The sequence below is a fragment of the Hordeum vulgare genome, chromosome 2H (assembly GCF_904849725.1).
Source record: "Hordeum vulgare subsp. vulgare chromosome 2H, MorexV3_pseudomolecules_assembly, whole genome shotgun sequence".
Classification (NCBI taxonomy): domain Eukaryota; kingdom Viridiplantae; phylum Streptophyta; class Magnoliopsida; order Poales; family Poaceae; genus Hordeum; species Hordeum vulgare.
This window is the reverse complement of record NC_058519.1, coordinates 598,268,572-598,278,700: the sequence shown is the minus strand read 5'-3', so window position 1 is coordinate 598,278,700 and position 10,129 is coordinate 598,268,572.

The following is a 10,129-nucleotide window of genomic DNA, read 5'->3' as shown; positions in this document are numbered from 1 at the left end:
TGGTCTAGTGCACAGCATCGCATACATGATAGAACCTAAGGCTGAAGCATAGGGGACGGTGCTCATATACTCTCTATCTTTATCAGTTGCTGGGCACTGAGTCTTACTCAATCTCGTACCTTGTAAAACTGGCAAGAACCCCTTCTTGGACTGTTCCATTTTGAACCTCTTCAAAACTTTATCAAGGTATGTACTTTGTGAAAGTCCTATCACGCGTTTCGATCTATCCCTATAGATCTTAATGCCTAGAATGTAAGCAGCTTCTCCTAGGTCCTTCATAGAGAAACTTTTATTCAAGTAATCCTTTATGCTCTCCAAAAACTCCACGTTGTGTCCAATCAACAATATGTCATCCACATATAATTTTAGAAACGCCACAGAGCTCCCACTCACGTTCTTGTAAATACAAGATTCTCCAACCACTTGTATCAACCCAAATGCTTTGATCACCTCATCAAAGCGTTTATTCCAACTCCGAGATGCTTGCACCAGTCCATAAAATGGATTGTTGGAGCTTGCACACTTTGTTAGAACTTTTAGGATTGACAAAACCTTCGGGTTGCATCATATACAACTCTTCCTTAAGGAAACCATTAAGGAACGCTGTTTTGACATCCATCTGCCAGATTTCATAATCGAAAAATGCAGCTATTGCTAACATGATTCTGACAGACTTAAGCATCGCTACGGGTGAGAACGTCTCATCGTAGTCAACTCCTTGAACTTGTGAAAAACCCTTTGCCACAAGTCGAGCTTTATAAACGGTCACATTACCGTCAGCGTCCGTCTTCTTCTTAAAGATCCATTTGTTCTGAATAGCCTTGCGGCCTTCAGGTAGTACTTCCAAAGTCCACACTTTGTTTTCATACATAGATCCTATCTCGGACTTCATGGCCTCCAGCCATTTGTTGGAATCCAGGCCCACCATTGCTTCTTCATAATTTGCAGGCTCATTGTTGTCCAACAACATTATCGATAATATGGGATTGTCGTACCACTCTGGAGTAGTATGCGGTCTCGTCGACCTACGAGGTTCGACAGGAACTTGATCCGGAGTTTCATGATCATCATCATTAACTTCCTCCTCAACCGGCGACGCAACAACAGGGGTTTCCCCTTGCCATGCGCCACCATCCAGAGGGATGAGAGGTTCGACAACCTCATCAAGTTCTATCTTCCTCCCAGTCAATTCTCTCGAGAGAAACTCCTTCTCGAGAAAAGCTCTGTTCTTAGCAACAAACACTTTGCCCTCGAATTTGAGATAGAAGGTGTACCCAATTGTCTCCTTTGGGTAACCTATGAAGACGCACTATTCCGCTTTGGGTTCCAGCTTTTCAGGTTGAAGCTTTTTGACATAAGCATCACATCCCCAAACTTTAAGAAACGACAACTTTGGTAGTTTGCCATACCGCAGTTCGTATGGTGTCGTCTCAACGGATTTTAATGGTGCCCTATTTAAATTGAATGCAGCTATTTCTAATGCATAACCCCAAAACGATATCGGCAAATCGGTAAGAGACATCATAGATCACACGATCTCTAATAAAGTACGTTTACGACGTTCGGACACACCATTACGTTGTGGTGTTCCAGGCGGTGTCAACTGTGAAACAATTCCACATTGTCTTAAGTGAGTACCATACTCAAAACTCAGATATTCACCCCCACGATCAGACCGTAGGAACTTGATCTTCTTGTTATGATGATTTTCAACTTCACTCTGAAATTGCTTGAACTTTTCAAATGTTTCAGACTTGTGCTTCATCAAGTAGACATAACCATATCTACTCAAATCGTCAGTGAAGGTGAGAAAATAACGATATCCGCCGCGTGCCTCCACACTCATCGGACCACACACATCGGTATGTATGATTTCCAACAAGTCACTTGCACGCTCCATTGTTCCGGATAACGGAGTTTTAGTCATCTTTCTCATGAGACATGGTTCGCACGTGTCAAGTGAATCAAAGTCAAGTGACTCCAAAAGTCCATCGGTATGGAGTTTCTTCATACGCTTTACACCAATATGACCTAAGCGTCAGTGCCATAAAAACATGGCGCTATTATTGTTAACTCTAACTCTTTTGGTCTCCGTGTTATGTATATGTGTATTATCACTATCAAGATTCAATATGAACAATCCTTTCACATTGGGTGCATGACCATAAAAGATATTACTCATAGAAATATAACAACCATTATTCTCTGACTTAAATGAGTAACCGTCTCGCAATAAACAAGATCCAGATATAATGTTCATGCTTAACGCAGGCACTAAATAACAATTATTTAAGTTCATAACTAATCCTGATGGTAACTGAAGTGAAACTGTGCCGACGGCGATTGCATCAACCTTGGAACCATTTACCATGCTCATCGTCACTTCATCCTTTGCCAGCCTTCGCTTATTCCGCAGTTCCTGTTTCGAGTTGCAAATATGAGCAACAGAACCGGTATCGAATACCGAGGCACTACTACGAGAGTTGGTTAAGTACACATCAATAACATGTATATCAAATATACCTGATTTTTCTTTGGCCGCCTTCTTATCAGCCACATACTTGGGGCAGTTGCGCTTCCAGTGACCCATACCCTTGCAATAATAGCACTCCGTTTCAGGCTTAGGTCCAACTTTGGGTTTCTTTGTCGGATTGGCAACAGGCTTGCCGCTCTTCTTTGAATTACCCTTCTTTCCTTTGCCGTTTCTCTTAAAACTAGTGGTCTTATTCACCATCAACACTTGATGCTCTTTACGGAATTCTGACTGTGCAACTTTCAGCATCGCGAACAACTCGTCGGGTGACTTGTTCATCCCTTGCATGTTGTAGTTCAACACAAAGCCCTTATAGCTTGGTGGCAGTGATTGAAGAATTCTGTCAGTGATAGCCTCTTGCGGGAGTTCAATCCCCAGCTCAGCTAGACGGTTTCAGTACCCAGACATTTTGAGCACATGTTCACTGACACACGAATTCTCCTCCATCTTGCAAGCATAGAATTTATCGGAGGTCTCATACCTCTCGATCCGGGCGTTCTTATGAAATATAAACTTCAACTCCTGGAACATCTCATATGCTCCATGACGCTCAAAGCGACGTTGAAGTCCCGGCTCTAAGCCATACAAGACTGCACATTGAACTACTGAGTAGTCCTCCTTACATGTTAACCAAGCGTTCTTAACATCCTGATCAGCTGTAGCGGGTGGTTCATCTCCTAGCGCAGCATTAAGGACATAATCCTTCTTCCCAACTTGCAGGAGCAACTTAAGATTGCGAGCCCAGTCTACAAAGTTGCTTCCATCATCTTTCAACTTAGCTTTCTCTAAGAACGTATTAAAATTCAGGGTGATTGTCGCGTGAGCCATGATCTACAACACAAATATATTCAAAGTTGACTTAGACTATGTTCAAGATAATTAGAGTTTAACTTAATCAAATTACTTGCTAAACTCCCACTCAAAAAGTACATCTCTCTAGTCATTTGAGTGGTTCATGATCCAATTCCACTAGCTCAAGTCCGATCATCACGTGAGTTGAGGATAGTTTCAGTGGTAAGCATCCCTATGCTAATCATATCAACTATATGATTCATGATCGACCTTTCGGTCTCATGTGTTCCGGGGCCATGTCTGCACATGCTAGGCTCGTCAAACTTAACCCGAGTGTTCCGCGTGTGCAACTGTTTTGCACCCGTTGTATGTGAACGTTGAGTCTATCAAACCAGATCATCACATGGTGTCTTGAAACGACGAACTGTAGCAATGGTGCACAGTCGAGGAGAACACAATTTCCTCTTGAAATTTTAGTGAGAGATCACCTCATAATGCTACAGTCGTTCTAAGCAAAATAAGGTGCATAAAAGGATTAACATCACATGCAATTCATAAGTGACATGATATGGCCATCATCACGTGCTTCTTGATCTCCATCACCAAAGCACCAGCACGATCTTCTTTTCACCGGCGCCACACCATGATCTCCATCAACGTGTCGCCATCGGGGTTGTCATGCTACTCATGTATTAATACTAAAGCTACATCCTAGCAATATAGTAAACGCATCTGCAAGCACAAACGTTAGTTTAAAGACAACCCTATGGCTCCTGTCGGTTTCCATACCATCGACGTGCAAGTCGATATTAACTATTACAACATGATCATCTCATACATCCAATATATCACATCACATCATTGGCCATATCACATCGCAAGCATACCCTGCAAAAACAAGTTAGACGTCCTCTAATTGTTGTTCCGTGTTTTACGTGGTGACCATGGGTATCTAGTAGGATCGCATCTTACTTACGCAAACACCACAACGGAGATATATGAATTGTTATTTAACCTCATCCAAGGACCTCCTCGGTCAAATCCGATTCAACTAAAGTTGGAGAAACCGACACTCTCCAGTCATCTTTGAGCAACGGAGTTGCTCGTAGCGATGAAACCAGTCTCTCGTAAGCGTACGAGTAATGTTGGCCCGAGCCACTTCGATCCAACAATACCGCAGAATCAAGAAAAGACTAAGGAGAGCAGCAAATTGCACATCACCGCCCACAGAAACTTTTGTGTTCTACTCGAGATGACATCTACGCATGAACCTAGCTGTGATACCACTGTTGGGGAACGTCGCATGGGAAACAAAAAATTTCCTACGCGCACGAAGACCTATCATGGTGATGTCCATCTACGAGGGGGATTTCGGATCTACGTACCCTTGTAGATCGCACAGCAGAAGCGTTAATAAACGCGGTTGATGTAGTGGAACGTCCTCACGTCCCTTGATCCGCCCCGTGAACCGTCCCACGAACCGTCCCGCGATCCGTCCCACGATCCGCTCCGATCTAGTGCCGAACGGACGGCACCTCCGCGTTCAGCACACATACAGCTCGACGATGATCTCGGCCTTCTTGATTGAGCAAGAGAGACGGAGAGGTAGATGAGTTCTCCGGCAGCGTGACGGCACTCCGGAGGTTGGTGGTGATCTAATCTCAGCAGGGCTCCGCCCGAGCTCCGTAGAAACACGATCTAGAGGAAAAACCGTGGAGGTATGTGGTCGGGCTGCCATGGAAAAGTTGTCTCAGATCAGCCCTAAAACCTCCGTATATATAGGTGGGAGGGGAGGGGCCTTGCCTTGGGGCTCAAGGAGCCCCAAGGGGTTCGGCTAAAGGGGGGAGGAGGATTCCTCCTCCAATCCTAGTCCAACTAGAATTGGAAGGTGGAGTCCTTCCCTTCCTTCGCACTTCCCCTTTTTTCTCTTTGATTTTCTTATCACCTTCCACAAGGGCCTTCTTGGGCTTTCCCACCAGCCCACTAAGGGCTGGTGCAGCACCCCTAAGGCCTATGGGCTTCCCCGGGGTGGGCTCCCCCCCCCCCCCTCCCCGGTGAACATCCAGAACCCATTCGTCATTCCCGGTACATTCCCTGTAATTCCGAAAACCTTTCGGTAATCAAATGAGCTCATCCTATATATCAATCTTCGTCTCCGGACCATTCCGGAAACCCTCGTGATGTCTGTGATCTCATCCGGGACTCCGAACAACATTCGGTAACCAACCATATAACTAAAATACGCATAAACCAACGTCAAACCTTAAGTGTGCAGACCCTGCGGGTTCGAGAACTATGTAGACATGACCCGAGGGACTCCTCGGTCAATATCAAATAGCGGGACCTGGATGCCCATATTGGATCCTACATATTCTACGAAGATCTTATCGTTTGAACCTCAGTGCCAAGGATTCATATAATCCCGTATGTCATTCCCTTTGTCCTTCGGTATGTTACTTGCCCGATATTCGATCATCAGTATCCGCATACCTATTTCAATCTCGTTTAGCGGTAAGTCTCTTTACTCGTTCCGTAATACAAGATCCCGCAACTTACACTAAGTCACATTGCTTGCAAGGCTTGTGTGTGATGTTGTAATACCGAGTGGGCCCCGAGATACCTCTCCATCACACGGAGTGACAAATCCCAGTCTCGATCCATACTAACTCAACGAACACCTTCGGAGATACCTGTAGAGCATCTTTATAGTCACCCAGTTACGTTGCAACGTTTGATACACACAAAGCATTCCTCCGATGTCAGTGAGTTATATGATCTCATGGTCATAGGAACAAATACTTGACACGCAGAAAACAGTAGCAACAAAATGACACGATCAACATGCTACGTCTATTAGTTTGAGTCTAGTCCATCGCATGATTCTCCCAATGATGTGATCCAGTTATCAAGCAACAACACCTTGTACACAGTCAGAAGACCCTGACTATCCTTGATCAACTGGCTAGCCAACTAGAGGCTTGCTAGGGATAGTGTTTTGTCTATGTATCCACACATGTATCTAAGTCTTCATTCAATACAATTATAGCATGGATAATAAACAATTATCTTGATACAGGAATTATAATAATAACTTATTTATTATTGCCTCTAGGGTATAATTCCAACAGGGATATGCGAAAGACCATAGTTCCGATGATGCACTGGGGCACAACGTGGGACTTGGTGTATGTTCTCTGAACGCGTTTGTCGAGTGTTCATTAAGAAAGTTCTTTTGAAGTTTCTGAACGAACTCCTTAAGAAAAGTTTTCCATATGTTTCCTCCGAAATATTTCTTCAAAGTGGCTCGTTGTCACGAGCATTTTGAGTACTCGTTGAGGATTGAGGAAAAACAGACTCCATATGGGTCATATATCCTTGTATTAGTTGGCATCGATAAAAATTGATACAAAACCAAGTTTACAGAGGGTTCTTGTCTTGTTGGAGCTTATTTTTCCCATTCTTTTTCAATAAAAATCTCCATATGAGATGCAACTAGGTCTAGTGATACGTTAGAGACCATATTTCCGATGATGCACGGGTGCACAAGCTGGGAGTTGACCTATGTTCTTTGAACGCGTTCATCGTGTGTTCATTAAGAAAGTTCATGTGAAGTTTGTGAACAAACTCCATAAGAAAATTTTCCATAAGTTTCCTATGGAACGTTCCATCGAAGTGGCTGGTCATCACGAGAGTTTTGGGTACTGGTTGGGAAAGAACGGACTCTGTATGAGTCAGATGTCTCTGTATTTGTCGACACTCCTAAAAACTGATTCAGAACTAAATTTATAGAGCAGTTCATTCCTTGTTGGATCTATTTTTTATTTTATTTTTCCCCAAAAATATTTATATAAGATGAAATTAGGTCTATGGATACGCGAGAGACCACAGTTCCGATGATGAGCTGTGGGACAAGGCGGGACTTTGTGTATGTTCTCTAAACAGTTTCTTCTAGTGATCATTAAAAAAGGTCGTGTGAAGTTTGTGAACGAACTCCTTAAGATAATTTTTCCATAAATTTCCTATGAGATGTTCGTAAGAAGTGCCTGGTCTTCACGAACGGTTCGAGTACTCATTGAGAAAAAATGGAATCCGTATGAGTCGGATATCTGTGTATTAGTCGATAGTGCTCAAAATTGATTCAAAACCGAGTTTACAAAGCATATCTTGTCTTGTTGGATTCGACATTTGCCCTTCTTTTTCCTGAAAAATATCCATATGATATGCAATTAGGTCTACGGATACGCGAGAGTCCATAGTTTCATTGATGCACTAGGGCAGAAGCTAGGGCTTGGTGTATATTTTGTGAACACGTTCCTCTAGTGATCATTAAGAAAGTTCATGTGAAGTTTGTGAACGAACTCCTTAAGAAAAGTTTTCCATCAATTTCCTAAAAAATGTTTCTTCGAATTAGCTGGTTGTCATGAGTGCTTCGAGTACTCGTTGAGAAAAAACAACTTCGTATGAGTCTGATATCTGTGTATTAGTCGACACTCCTCAAAACTTATTTAGAACCGAGTTTACATAGTAGTTCTTGTCTTGTTGGATCCGATATTTTCTGTTCTGTTTCCCTAAAAATCTACATATGAGGTCATATTAGGTCTAGGGATACGTGAGTGACTATAGTTCCAAAGATGCACTCGGGCACAAGCTAGGAGTTGGTGTATGTTCTATAAATGCGTACATTGAGTGTTCATTCAGAAAGTTCTTATGAAGTATATGAACCAACTCCTTCAGAAATGTTTTCCATAAGTTTCCTATGAAATATTCCTTCAATGTGGCTGGTCGTCACGAGATTTTCGAGTACTGGTGGAGAAAGAATGGACTATGTATGAGTCAGATATCTCTATATTAGTCGACACTCCTGAAAACTCACAGCGAACCGAGTTTATAGAGTAATTCTTGTCTTGTGGGAGTCCGTTTTTGTTCTTTTTTTTCTAAAAAAACTCCATATTAGATGAAATTAGGTCTACGGATACGCGAGAAACCATAGTTCCGATGATGCACTACGGCACATGTTGGGACTTGGTGCATGTTCTCTGAACGCGTTCCCCGAGTCATCAATAAGAAAGTTCATGTGAAGTTTATGAACGAACTCCTTCAGAAAAGTTTTCGATAAATTTACTATGAGAAGCTTTGTCGAAGTGACTCGTCGTCACGAGCGTTTCGAGTACTCATTGATAAAAAAGGACTTTGTATGAGTCAGATATCTCTGTATTAGTCGACACTGCTCAAAACTGATTGAGAACCGAGTTTGCAAAGCAGTTCTTGTCTTGTTGGATCCGATATTTTCCATTATATTACCCTAAAAATCTCCATATGATATGCTATTAGGTCTAGGGATATGCGTGAGACCATCGTTCCGATGATGCACTAGGGCACAAGCTGGGACTTGGTGTATCTTCTTTGAACGCGTTCATCGAGTATTCATTAAAAAAGTTAATGTGAAGTTTGTGAACGAACCCCTTAAGAAAGGTTTTCCATAAGTTTCCTACAACAGGTTCCTTCAATGTGGTTGGTCATCCCGAGCATTTCGAGTACTCGTTGAGGAAAAACAGACTTCGTATGAGTCAGATATCTCTATATTAGTCGATACTGCTCCAAACTGATTCAGAACCGAGTTTACAAAGCAGTTCTTGTCTTCTTGGATTAAAAAAATTCCGTTATTTTTTCCTAAAAATATCCATATGAGATACAATGAGGTCTAGGGATACACGAAATATCACAGTTCCGATGATGCACTAGGGCACTAGCTGGAATTGGTGTATGTTCTCTGAACACATTCATCGAGTGTTCATTAAGAAAGTTCGTCTGAAGTTTATGAACGAAATCCTTAAGACAAAATTTCCATAAGTTTCCGATGAAACGTTCTATCGAAGTGTCTAGTCGTTATGAGCATTTCGAGTACTGGTTGAGAAAGAACGGACTCCCTGTTAGTCAGATATCTCTGTATTAGTCGACACTCCTAAAAACTGATTCAGAACCAAGTTTACAAAGCAGTTCTTATCTTGTTGGATTTGATATTTTCTGATCTTTTTCCCAAAATATCTCCATATGAGATGAAATTAGGTCCACGGATACGCGAGAGACCGTAGTTCTGATGATGTACTTGGGGAAAGCTGGGACTTGGTGTATGCTCTATGAATGACTTCCTCTAGTGATCGGATGGTGACACTTCGTCTCAGAAGTATACTTATGAATTTTTATAGGGTAGAACACATCACATAGGAGAAGAGAGGGGTCGGGAGACTTGTTGGGGCCCCACAAGGCAACAGGGTGTGCCCAGGGGGGTGGGCGTGCCCTACTGGTTTGTGGCCAACAGGTGACCCCCTCGGGTATGTTGTTGGCCCAATAATTCTTATATATTCTAGAAAAATTCCCCGTGAACTTTCAGGTGGGTGCGCCCAGGGGGTAGGCACAATCATTCTTGCGTCCTCATCCAATTCTGCCACCTTCAAGGTGAGCATCTTTGCATCCTCCGAAGCGGATGCGTTCTCCACCTTCTTCTCCTTGATTGGCCTTCTCTTCAATCATGGCCCTCTTCTCAGTCACATTCATCAATAACTCAAACCTCTTCGCCTTTTCCCCTCCTTGATGTCAGAACGCTTGATGTATGCCTCCTTATTCATCAAAATGTCTTCAAACTCTTTGTCATCTTGGTTGCCGCACCTTCTCTCTTTGCCTCCTCCTCCTTCCATTTCTTTCCCCAGAACCCTCTTCTAACCTTCTTGGGTAGTTCATTTGTTGTGTCTGTTGGGTCACCAGTTTCTTCCTCGGTGCCTTGGGCAATGGTCATGGCAATGTATA